Source organism: Podarcis filfolensis, assembly GCF_964270895.1.
Source record: "Podarcis filfolensis genome assembly, chromosome: 12".
NCBI lineage: Eukaryota > Metazoa > Chordata > Lepidosauria > Squamata > Lacertidae > Podarcis > Podarcis filfolensis.
In genome coordinates, this window is record NC_139614.1 from 811074 (window position 1) to 824217 (window position 13144).

Sequence of the window (13144 nt, forward strand, 5' to 3'; positions counted from 1 at the left end):
GCCCATCCTGGCTTATAGAAGCTAGCCGGGAATTGCTGGTTGATGGGCTTCGCGGGGTGGTGAATGCTTTTTTCTGTGAGGGAGCCTTCCCAGACCTGCTGAAAGAGGCGGTTATCAAACCACTTCTTAAAAAACCATCTTTAGATACAGCCACGATGGCCAACTATTTCCCAGTCTCAAATCTTCCATTCTTGGGCAAGGTGATTGAGCGAGTGGTTGCTGAACAACTCCAGGCACGCCTGGAAGAAGTGGACCATTTGGATTCCTTCCAGTCAGGATTCAGGCCTCATCATGGGACTGAAACTGCCTTGGTCGCACTGGTCGATGATCTGCTGCGGGCTAGGGACAAAGGTGAGAGCTGTTTCCTAGTTCTGCTGGATCTCTCAACGGCTTTTGATACCATCAACCATAACATCCTTCTGGACCGTCAGGAGGGGCTGGGAGCTGGGGGCACTGTTATACAGTGGTTCCGCTCCTTCATCCTGGGCCGTGTACAGAAAGTGGTGGTGGGGGATGAGTGTTCAGACCCCTGGTTGCGTTTTTTTGGGTTACAGACCACTGAAACCCGGAAGTACCGGAATGGGTTACTTCCGGGTTTCGGTGGTCACGCATGCGCAGAAGTACTAAATCGTGCTTTGCGCATGCACAGAAGTGCCGAATCGCAACCCGCGCATGTGCAGAAGCCCCACTGCGGGTTGCAAACGTGCATCCAGCAAAGATCACGTTCGCCACCCGAGCATCAACTGTAGTGGCACCCGTCCTGTGGAACGCCCTCCTACCAGATGTCAAAGAGAACAGCAACTACCAGACTTTTAGAAGACATCTGAAGGCAGCCCTGTTTAGGGAAGCTTTTAATGTTTGACAGACTATTGCACTTTAATATTTTGTTGGAAACTGCCCAGAGTGGCTGGGGAAGCCCAGCCAGATGGGCGTGGTACAAATAATTTATTATTATTATTATTATTATTATTATTATTATTATTATTATTATGCAATACCAGTGGGGGTGAACGGTCCTGTCCCTTTTAAATTACATCTGCAAATAGGTTTTTTCCCCCCTTTTAAATTTGGTCTGCAGGCAAGCAATGCACAGAACAATTCAGAGGTGGCTGAATTTTTCTGTGATACTTAGTAGTAGTATAAAAGCACAACATAGTAAGGGTGGACCCTAACCTGATATACTTGGAAGTAAGCACTATTGATTTAAACAAGACTTACTGCAGAGTAGACATGGTTAGGAATCAATTTCTGGCTAACCTGGCAATGTATATAAATTGTATTATTTTTGTATGGCATGGTGAACTGTGTGTTTGCCTGAGTGTACAAGACTTAAAAATAATAATCAAGCTGCTCAGTTAGTGCAGACCACAACGTAGTACCATTTTAGCAAAACAACAAAGCAAACAGCAACAGCACTGTCAACAAATCTGTTACAGCAGAAGCTGCCTTTGATTAGAGTCCACTTCACTGATGCAACTTTCTTGGTAATCCATGAAAACATTTACAACAATACATTTGCTAGCCTTTTCAGTGATAGTGACTATTGATTCATTTCTGCTGAAAGCCATGGCTAGTTATCTATCCCTTTGACTGAAAGTAATGTGGTCAGTGGCAGAGAGGAGGATTTTTAAATTACGCCTCTGGTGATCTGTTTTGTACGTTGCAGACTTGCTAATGATCCAGGAGTGTACACAATAATTTCTAAAGGCCATTCAGTTATTTCCAGATTAGTATGTAGATTTGACTTATATATTCTCCTATGACTGCATACACATACATACACCAGGCATCATAAGGCATCAAAGCTGTGCTTGAAAAATGGGTGAGTAAAAATGTTAATTTGATTATAACACACTTTGGCAGTCTTAACGCTACAGATGTCTGCTACACTGGGCATTTTCCAACACAAATTTGTAGCAATTGTTTTGATAGTATTTTACATGATGCAACTGCTCCAATGATAACCAGATGTTTTTCTGATAGGATGGAAAATTGCAAACAGAACATGTGCAGTTCAAAGTCTGCTGATAAGGACAGATATGCCATAGGAAGCTGTCACTGTCTGATCAGTGGTTTTGTGCGATCCTCTGAATATAGGGAGAGCTATCTGAGAAGCCATATCACTTCATTGGTGACTACAGTGCCTAATGCCAGTTCTTATATAAATATTATTAAGCAATTAAATCAGTGGAAAACATTCTGCATGATTACAGAACAATCTTTTATGGCCGTCCCTGAGACAAAATGCTGTATGTCAGCCAGCTCTGCTAGTCAGTCCAATGTCAGTCCATGGCTTGATCATTGTTCTCAGCCTTATCCACACCATTTGTTTTTGAAGGCAAACTGAATGAGCTAAGAAGGGTATGTAACCCAAGGTACCACTGTCTTTTCACCTAATTTTACAATATGTTGTGCCTACACTATTTCCAAGGAATAACACAGGAGTAATTTCCTCAAAATCCCCTTTGGGCTAGGGCATTCTAATATTCTGATTAATAGCTCTGATTGAGTTCTTGGGAGTACATGTCATGCAGCAAAATAAGCAAAGGGCCTGGGAATAAGCTGTTGTGGGGTGAAAATAACTGATATTCAAAATAGGACAGAGCTGTAAAGAAGAACCTGAAACTCAACCAATACAAATCTGAAATATTCCACACATGTACCCAAGAAGCATAATAATTAACTGAAAAAGCATTAGCATGTTTAAGGGGTGAGAATTGCAAGTGGTTAGAAAGGGGGGAGAATTATCAGTTGCATTATGACAAAGGCCATATTGAGTTGAATAGGATCCAAACTGCAGCAGTCTGATTGGTCCTAGAACAATAGGATCCAAAAGGCAGCAGTCTGATTGGTCCTAGAACAATAGGATTCAGAATGCAGCAGTCTGATTGGTCCTAGAACAATGCAGCAGTATGATTGGTTGGCAGGAACCACCCAATCATGCTCCAGATAGAAGTGAATCCACAACCTGATTGGCTTACAGTAGAATTCCGGAATTAGCCAATCATGTGCGGCCCATTGTGTAAATAATGTATATAAAGCAGATACCTTGAGGGGACTTTCATTCATTCCTCCTCACCACTATGAGCTGAATAAAGAGCATGAAATCACTTTGCGACTCTGAGTATATTTCAAAGGGCCAAATCCAGAAGAGAGCATCTGAACATAATGTTCTTTCTAATGGGTTTCAGTTTAAATAAACCAGATTTAAATTCAACATTTAGAAATATTAGAGTGATGAAACATATTTCCAGGAAGTTGCTATGTCATCTTTATTAGGAACAAATCATAATAAGCAAAGCTATATTGTGGTAGTGGGTTTCTTTTCATGCTCAGGATCTGACCACCATGATTGGTGTTGGGAAGGAATGTCCCATCAGGTCAGGTTGGCCAATAGTCAGAGAGAAATTTTCCTTTCCTTGTAGCCGAGCCATCTGGGTTGTTTTATTCAGCTATTTGTTACCAGCAGGACACATTGAATACTGTGTACATTTCTGAGCACCTCACCTCCAAAAGGACATTGCAGAGCTGGAAAAGCTTCAGAAAAGCGCAGACAAAATGCTCAAGGGGACAGAGCAATTCCCCAATGAGGAACGGTTGCAGCACTCGAGGCTAAATAGTTTGAATACAAGGTAAGTAAGAAGAGATATATTGATGTGTAGAAAATATTGGATGTTGTGGAACAAGAGGATAGAAGAAATGTCACCCTCCCCCTTGAAATATTAGAACTCATGGCATCAAATGAAGCTGAATGTTGGAGGATGTGGGGCAAACAAAAAGCAGGTTCTGCTTCACATAATGCATAGTTAAACTGGAATTCTCTTTCCCGTGAAGTAGTGATGGGCCACCAACAAGGACGGCTGTCAAAGAGGATTAGACATGATGGCTGTACTCTGCCTCCACAGTCAGAGGCAGTATGCATCTGAATGCCAGTTGCTGGGAATCCCCCATGGCAAAAGAGCTGCTATGCTCAGGTCCTGCTCTGGGACTTCCCAGAGGCATCAGATGGGCCACCATGAGAACAGGAAGTGGACTAGATGAGCTGCTAGCTTGGTCCAAATGGTAAGTGATAATTAATCCTAGATACCCACATGTGTGGGCAAACAGCAAAGGAATCAGCCTACTGCCTGTATTCAAAGCACAGGGTGGAGGAGAGGCCCTAGCAAAGTTATGCAGCTTAGTGAAGCATAGGAAGATAGACCATTAAACCTTCTTTATCCCATTTCAGCTGTGTGTGGCAGCTGACCTCTTTCTACCCCACTCTGCAATGAACAGACCACACACTGCTAAGTAAGTTTAAAAATTATTTACTTAACATTTCTAGAACTCAATCATGCATTGTCTTACACAGCAATAATAGATAATGCAGGCAAAATATTCTTGGGCAGAAATACAGAAAGGTAGCTTCAGATACATGGCTGGAACTGGGAGCTGGTGTGAGACACATTCTCCCTCCATGGCTTACATCATGAAGAAGAGAGTGAGGGGAAAAAAGAGAAGAAACACATCACTTCCTCCCTTACCAGGGGCGAGGGGCATGACTTCACTGAGCCTACACTAGCAATTAGAACCCGGGGTTGTTAGTTATGTTTGACTGCAAATCTCTCACACTTTTCTCATGCACTTAATTGCTGTAGCCTCTGCTGGAAGTCAGCTGATCCCATACATTTTCAATTCTCTCTCTCTCTCTCCCTCTCCCCCTCTCTCTCTCTCTCTCTCTCTCTCTCTCTCTCTCTCTCTCTCTAGTAGCTATGTACAGTAGCCTTTCAAAATTCTCCACCCTATTTGCAGGGAGAAAAAACTGGGGAGACAATTTAATGAAATTTCTCCAGGAAAAGACATTTAGGGGTATAACTTGCCATTAGCAGCAGCATAGCTTCCTTCCTACTGTAAGTGTCGGCAGCAGCAATGGAGTTGGCATCCAGGCCACCATTTTGCATCCTCAAAAATGCTGTGTACAAAACATCTTTCTGTGTAACACTGTGGGAGAGAATGGTGACTGCCACCAAAAAAATTAAAATGTTGGAGAAGATTTGGAGAAGATTATGCAAAGTGAACTCCTTTTTCAGCAGGAGGGTAGGGAGAAAAAGGAAGCTCTCTGACATCTGAGAATTTTTGGCTGAGCCCTAGCTTAAATTCCCATGAGCCACATTCATCCAGGGCTAACCTTTTGCTTTTTATTGTGCAGTAGGGCATATCCAGATAAAGGTAAGTCTAATTGATTCCAATTGAATAGATATTTGTTTATCTATTTTATAACAAGGTCACCATCTAACTTGCTGCAGGTGACAGAGAAAGAGGTGGGAGCAACTGCTGACATGCCTCCCTCTAGGTTCCTCTCGTGATTTATCAACCTGGGAAGCAAAACCCTGGAAGTGGGCTTTGGCTGCACTTTGCTGCTGGAAAATGAAATGTGGGCTTTGAGAAGAGATTTGGAGGAAGGAAGAGGGATGTGGAGGAGGAAAAGCCTCGGAAACATTTGGTAATATGAGAATTTTATTTTGAAGGTTTAGACATTTCATTCATTTTTTGTAACATTGCATAGTTGCACCTGTACATAGGCAATACATGCTTGTGCACAATTCAAAAATACTCAAGAATAGGATTCCTGCATATGTGAAGCACTTAAGGAAAGGAAAGCAAAGGAAATGGCCATAATGCGTTGACTCGTTGAACAGAGTCTGTTAGATGTTTCTATCATTTGAAAAAACCCATGGTGTCCTCTTGGAGAGAATGGAAAAACTGCTTTCCATCCAAATGTCTGAGTCTTTTGGCTACTGCCATAATTATAGAAACCCAAATACCACAGGGAACAGCATTTTTGTGGAATTTCAAATGGAAATATTGCCAGAGAGCACTTTGTTGTGGCTTTTTTTTCTTTTCACTGAAGACAAGTTGGTAGTTAATGCATTTTCCCTGCAGAGCATAATAAAGTTGTTCTGGTTTTGTTTTCAAGTTCTCTAAATAAATGATGGGTCTGGTGACAATCATGTCAAAAGCAATCAGCAATGACAGTCCATATTCATGAGAGTTAAAATTTACCCTAACTGATAATTTCTTATTTTTTATGGAGGGGAAATGTCTTCATTTTAAAAATCCAAATGGGGATTGATACGCCGCACCACAAAAAACCCCAAGTCTCAATTTTGCCGGTTATGGAACATTTGCTTTTGCAGCGGCTGGGTGTAGTGGGGGAGCCAGGGAGCTTCTGTCAGGCTCTGCCCCACTGGTGTGGGTGGCAATAGCAATGAATATCCCAGACTAAAAAAGCTGTAGCATGTGGATGCCAGCCACTAATAATAGGAATTATATTGAAACAAACAAATTCTAGCCTGAGAATAAAACCTTAATTACTTTAAATTCTGTGCTCGGTGATTCTGGCCTACAGGAGAATCCCAGAATTAGCCAATCACGTGCAGCCCATTGTGTATATAATGTATATAAAGCAGATACTTTGAGGAGACTTTCATTCCCTCCTCACCACTATGAGCTGAATAAAGAGAATGAAATCCACTCTCGACTCTGAGTATATTTCACTGGCGACGAAGGTGGGATCCCGCTGAGCTGACTGCCACACACAGCACCGCAGCACCGCCACCTGCCGCACTGCTGCCTCGCACCGTGTATCCAGGCTTCAGCTCCAGGACCCAAGGAACTCAGAATGGCAACCGACAGCAGTTTCTCGCCATTCAACCCAGCATCCGGAGACTGGGAAGCATACGCCTCCCATTTCACCTTCCTCCTAGAAGCCAAAGGGGTCACCGACGAAGAAGATGCCAAGAAGAGGGAGATATTCTTCAGCGTCTGTGGAGAGGAGACGTTTGAAATCGCCCGGGCAATCTTTGCGCCTGAAGATGTCGATACTGTTCCATACAAAACAATAATGGAACGGCTGAAGGGGCACTTTTCGCCGCAGCCCTCAGTGGTGGCTCGTCGAAATGCCTTCTAGGCAAAGCGGCAAGCCCCTGGGGAAACCGTAACTGGGTTTGTGACCTCTCTCCGCCAAGCCGCCCGGTTCTGCAACTTCTCAGAGTTGGAGAACATGCTTGGTGACCGCCTCGTTGGTGGCCTGAAGGATGAGAAGCTGCAACGGCGCCTCTATGCTAAGAAGGACCTAACGTTCCAGGTCGCTCTGGAGGAGGTCCTGGCAACGGAAGCTGCCGAGAAGTCAACGCAAGAGGCACTATGCATTATGACAAAGGCCATATTGAGTTCCATTGTAATAACTGCATCAATCAAAATAATGGCATCTCCTTCCAATCAGAAGTGATAAAATTTTAATACAGGCATGACTATAGCAATTATGTTGTAGGGAGATATATCAGCAAGCAAGTGAAAAAACCCCAAGCACCTTCCTAATACACGAGTATCTGGGCCAAGCAGGGCGAGCCTGCGGCAATTCTAGTGCTGTTGGACTACAATTCCCCTCATCCCTGATCATGGTGTCTAGGCCTCCTCATCACGGATTTGGGCCATATCCTCACACAGGAAGCACTAGGAGAAAGGGTGTTATGTACTGAGTTGAATAGGATCCAAACTGCAGCAGTCTGATTGGTCCTAGAACAATAGGATCCAAAAGGCAGCAGTCTGATTGGTCCTAGAACAATAGGATTCAGAATGCAGCAGTCTGATTGGTCCTAGAACAATGCAGCAGTATGATTGGTTGGCAGGAACCACCCAATCATGCTCCAGATAGAAGTGAATCCACAACCTGATTGGCTTACAGTAGAATTCCGGAATTAGCCAATCATGTGCAGCCCATTGTGTAAATAATGTATATAAAGCAGATACTTTGAGCGGACTTTCATTCATTCCTCCTCACCACTATGAGCTGAATAAAGAGAATGAAATCCACTCTCGACTCTGAGTATATTTCACTGGCGACGAAGGTGGGATCCCGCTGAGCTGACTGCCACACACAGCACCGCAGCACCGCCACCTGCCGCACCGCTGCCTCGCACCGTGTATCCAGGCTTCAGCTCCGAGACACAAGGAACTCAGAATGGCAACCGACAGCAGCTTCTCGCCGTTAAACCCAGCATCTGGAGACTGGGAAGCGTACGCCTCCCGTTTCACCTTCCTCCTAGAAGCCAAAGGGGTCACCGATGAAGAAGACGCCAAGAAGAGGGCAATATTCTTCAGCGTCTGCGGAGAGGAGACGTTTGAAATCGCCCGGGCTCTCCTTGCGCCTGAAGATGTTGCTACTGTTCCATACAAAACAATAATGTAACAGCTGAAGGGGCACTTTTCGCCACAGCCCTCAGTGGTGGCTCGTCGAAATGCCTTCTAGGCAAAGCGGCAAGTCCCTGGGGAAACCATAACTGGGTTTGTGACCTCTCTCCGCCAAGCTGCCCGGTTCTGCAACTTCTCAGAGCTGGAGAACATGCTTCGTGACCGCCTCGTCGGTGGCCTGAAGGATGAGAAGCTGCAACAACACCTCTACGCTAAGAAGAACCTAACGTTCCAGGTCGCTCTGGAGGAGGCCCTGGCAACGGAAGCTGCCGAGAGGTCGACGCAAGAGGCACGGCCGAGCCTGCCATCCCAACCGAGGGTCCACCACGAAGACCTCACCGACGACTCAGGATCTGACAAGGAGGAGGTGCACCGAGTATAGCAGCGCACTCAAGCAGCGCACAGACCACAACTGACTCGACGAGAAGGAGGGAACTGCGCAAGCTGCGGGGAGAGTCACGAGAGGAGGACCTGCCGTTTCTGCAACACAGAGTGCAGGCAGTGCGGAAAATTGGGACACATCGCCCGGGTGTGTCAGGCTCGGCCCAACCGACGCCAGGCATCAGATGACCGATCCAAGAGCCCCAGATCCCAGGGCCCAACACACCAAGGCAACTCGACGGAGCTCACAGACTTCCAGGTATACCAGTTGCCCCACCCCAACGTAGAGAAAATTTATGTAGAGGTACAGATAGAGGGGGCCCCGTGCTGCATGGAACTTGACACGGGTTCAACTCTATCCATAATCTCGGCAAGCACCTTAAGGAAACTGTGTCCTAGTGGGGGTCCCAAACTCAGTCCGGCCCCATTCACCCTCCGGGACTTCCAGAAACATAAGGACCCCACAATGGGGGTGGGGACCTTCAGGGTGCAATATCGAGGGCGGACGCGGCAACTGGACTTGCTTGTGGTCAAGGGCCCCTACATTAGCTTACTGGGATTGGCATGGTTTGGACCACTGGGGCTAGCCGTCACCGGGGTGAACTGCATTAGCTTACAAGTGGACGTGGATGCCATATGCAAGGAATTTCCGGGGGTTTTCGATGGGAAATTGGGACAGTATACGCCCCCCCCATTGCTCTACAGCTTGACCCCGCAGTACGACCTGTCAGGCTCAAGGCCCGCCTGGTCCCGTTCGCCCTGAAACCCCGTATAGACGAGGAATTGGACCGGCTCATGGAGCAAGGAGTGCTGGAGCCGGTGCCTAATGCCCCCTGGGAAACCCCAATCGTCACACCCGTCAAGCCTAATGGTTTGGTCCGCATCTGCGCAGACTACAAATGTACCATAAACAAGGCCCTCAGGGCCCACGCATACCCAGTGCCAGTGGTCAGCCATGTCCTTGCCACCCTGGCTGGGTCAAATGTTTTTGGCAAGCTGGACTTGGCCCAAGCATATCAACAGCTGCCGGTGGATGAGGCCACAGCAGAGGCACAGACGATTGTGATGCACAGAGGAGCGTTCAGGGTAAAGCGGCTGCAATTCGGTGTCAGCGTGGCACCAGGCATATTCCAGAATCTAATGGACTCTCTCCTTAAAGGTATTCCTGGCGTCACCCCCTTCTTCGATGATGTGTTGATTGCTGGGCCCACACCAGAGGAGTTTGAGGACGGCCTCCGCACCGTTCTGCACCGTTTCCAGACGGCGGATCTCAAGGTGAAGCGGGAAAAGTGTCTACTAGGAGTGCCTCAGGTGGACTTTCTGGGATTTATGGTGGACGCAGAAGGGGTCCACCTGACTGGGGACAAGGTACGGGCCATTTGTGATGCCCCAGCGTCCAAGAGCAAGACTGAACTTCAGGTCTTCTTGGGACTATTGAACTTTTACCATTCCTTCCTTCCCCACAAGGTAGCGGAGCCCCTACACAGACTCCTGGACAAGCGGGCCCCTTGGGTGTGGAGCCAGCGCCAGGAGGCCACATTCCAGGCAGTCAAGGACTTCCTTGTCTCAAACTCGGTCTTGGCACACTTCGACAAGAGGCTGCCGGTGGTGCTAGCATGCGACGCCTCGCCCTATGGCATTGGCACTGTCCTGGGACAAAAACTCCCAGATGGAAGAGAGGTACCGGTGGCATACTTTCCCCAGACACTCAACGCAACCGAGCGGAACTACTCGCAAATCGACAAGGAGGGTCTGGCAATCGTGAAGGGAGTAAAAAAATTCCATGATTTCTTGTACGGGCGGCCCTTCACCGTGGTGACTGACCACAAGCTATTGCTTGGCTTGTTTGCCCCCGAAAAGCAGACCCCCCAAGTGCTGTCTCCTCGCGTCCTCAGGTGGTCAATTTTCCTTGCCAGCTACCAGTATGCACTGATTCACCACTCTGGGAAGGCGATGGGCCATGCGGACGCCCTCAGCAGGCTACCACTACTGGAAACAGGCCCCGACCCAGCACCTGCACAAGAGGTTATGAGCCTGGAGCTGCTTCCCGACCGCCCCATTCAGGCACAAGAAGTTGCACACCAATCCAAGAAAGATAGGGTCATCTCCCGGGTCCTGGACTGGGTGTGGAGGAGATGGCCCAGCAGCAGCCCTGGGCCAGAATTCGCCGGCTACAAAACCCACAAACATGAACTGTCGGCCCACAAGGGGTGCCTGTTATGGGGAAGCAGGGTCGTTGTTTCCCAGCCCCTCCGCAAAAGGGTCCTCACAGCCCTACACGAGACACACCCAGGGGTAGTGAGAATGAAGGCCCTTGCCAGGAGTTATGTGTCATGGCCGGGGATCAACGGAGAGATAGAGGCCTGCGTCAAACACTGCCAGGACTGCCAAGAATCCCGCCCAGATCCCCCAAGGGCCCCAGTCCAGTCATAGAATCATAGAATCATAGAATCATAGAGTTGGAAGAGACCACAAGGGCCATCGAGTCCAACCCCCTGCCAAGAAGGAAACACCATCAGAGCATTCCTGACATATGGTTGTCAAGCCTCTCCTTAAAGACTTCCAAAGAAGGAGACTCCACCACACTCCTTGGCAGCAAATTCCACTGTCGAACAGCTCTTACTGTCAGGAAGTTCTTCCTGATGTTTAGGTGGAATCTTCTTTCTTGTAGTTTGGATCCATTGCTCCGTGTCCGCTTCTCTGGAGCAGCAGAAAACAACTTTTATCCCTCCTCTACGTGACATCCTCTTATATATTTGAACATGGCTATCATGTTCCAGTTTGTCAGTGTCCTTCTTGAACTGTGGTGCCCAGAACTGGACACAGTACTCCAGGTGAGGTCTGACCAGAGCAGAATACAGTGGCACTATTACTTCCCTTGATCTAGATGCTATACTCCTATTGATGCAGCCCAGAATTGCATTGGCTTTTTTAGCTGCCACGTCACACTGTTGGCTCATGTCAAGTTTGTGGTCCACCAAGACTCCTAGATCCTTTTCACATGTACTGCTCTCAAGCCAGGTGTCACCCATCTTGTATTTGTGCCTCTCATTTTTTTTGCCCAAGTGCAATACTTTACATTTCTCCCTGATAAAATTCATCTTGTTTGTTTTGACCCAGTTCTCTAATTTGTCAAGGTCGTTTTGAAGTGTGATCCTGTCCTATGGGGTGTTAGCCACCCCTCCCAGTTTGGTGTCATCTGCAAATTTGATCAGGATGCCCTTGAGTCCATCATCCAAGTCGTTGATAAAGATGTTGAATAAGACCGGGCCCAAGACAGAACCCTGTGGCACCCCACTAGTCACCCTTCTCCAGGATGAAGAGGAACCATTGATGAGCACCCTTTGGGTTCGGTCAGCCAGTTACAAATCCACTGAGTGGTAGCATAGTCAAGACCGCATTTTACCAGCTTCTTTACAAGAATATCATAGGGCACCTTGTCAAATGCCTTGCTGAAATCAAGGTAGGCTACATCCACTGCGTTCCCTTCATCTACCAGGCTTGTAATTCTGTCAAAAACCGAGATCAGGTTAGTCTGACATGACTTATTTCTCAGAAATCCATGCTGCCTATTGGTGATCACAGCATTCCTTTCTAGGTGCTCACAGACTGTTTGCTTAATGATCTGCTCCAGAATCTTCCCTGGTATTGATGTCAGACTGACTGGGCGGTAATTATTTGGGTCCTCTCTTTTCCCCTTTTTGAAAATAGGGACAACATTTGCCCTCCTCCAGTCTGCCGGGACTTCGCCTGTTCTCCAGGAATTCTCAAAGATGGCTGCCAGTGGTTCTGAGATCACATCTGCCAGTTCTTTTAATACTCTTGGATGCAGTTCATCTGGCCCTGGAGACTTGAATACATCTAAACTAGCCAAGTATTCTTGTACTATCTCCTTAGTTATTCTGGGCTGTGTTTCCTCTGCTGAATCATTTGCTCCAAATTCGTCAGGTCAGGCATTGTTTTCTTTATCGGAGAAGACTGAGGCAAAGAAGGCATTGAGGAGTTCAGCCCTTTCTGTGTCCCCTGTTTGCATTTCACCATCTTCTCCTCTGAGTGACCCCACTGTTTCTTTGTTCTTCCTTTTGCTACGAACATACCCATAAAAGCCTTTTTTGTTGCTTTTAACCTCTCTAGCAAGCCGCAGTTCATTCTGTGCTTTAGCTTTTCTGACTTTGTGTCTACACGTGCTGGCTATTTGTTTGAATTCCTCTTTGGTGGTTTCCCCCCTTTTCCATTTTTTGTACACATCCTTTTTTAATCTTAACTCAGTTAAAAGTTCTTTAGATAGCCACCCTGGCTTCTTTAGGCACCTTCCATGTTTCCGTCTCATTGGTATTGTCTGAAGTTTATGCTTTTACTATCTCCCTCTTAACAAACTCCCAGCCATCATGAACTCCCTTTCCTTTTAGTATTACTGTCCATGGGATCTCACCCAGCACTTCCCTAAGTTTTATGAAGTCGGCTTTCTTAAAGTCAAGAAATTGAGTCCTAGTATGCTTGGCTGCTCCTTTCCGCTGTATAGTAAACTTCA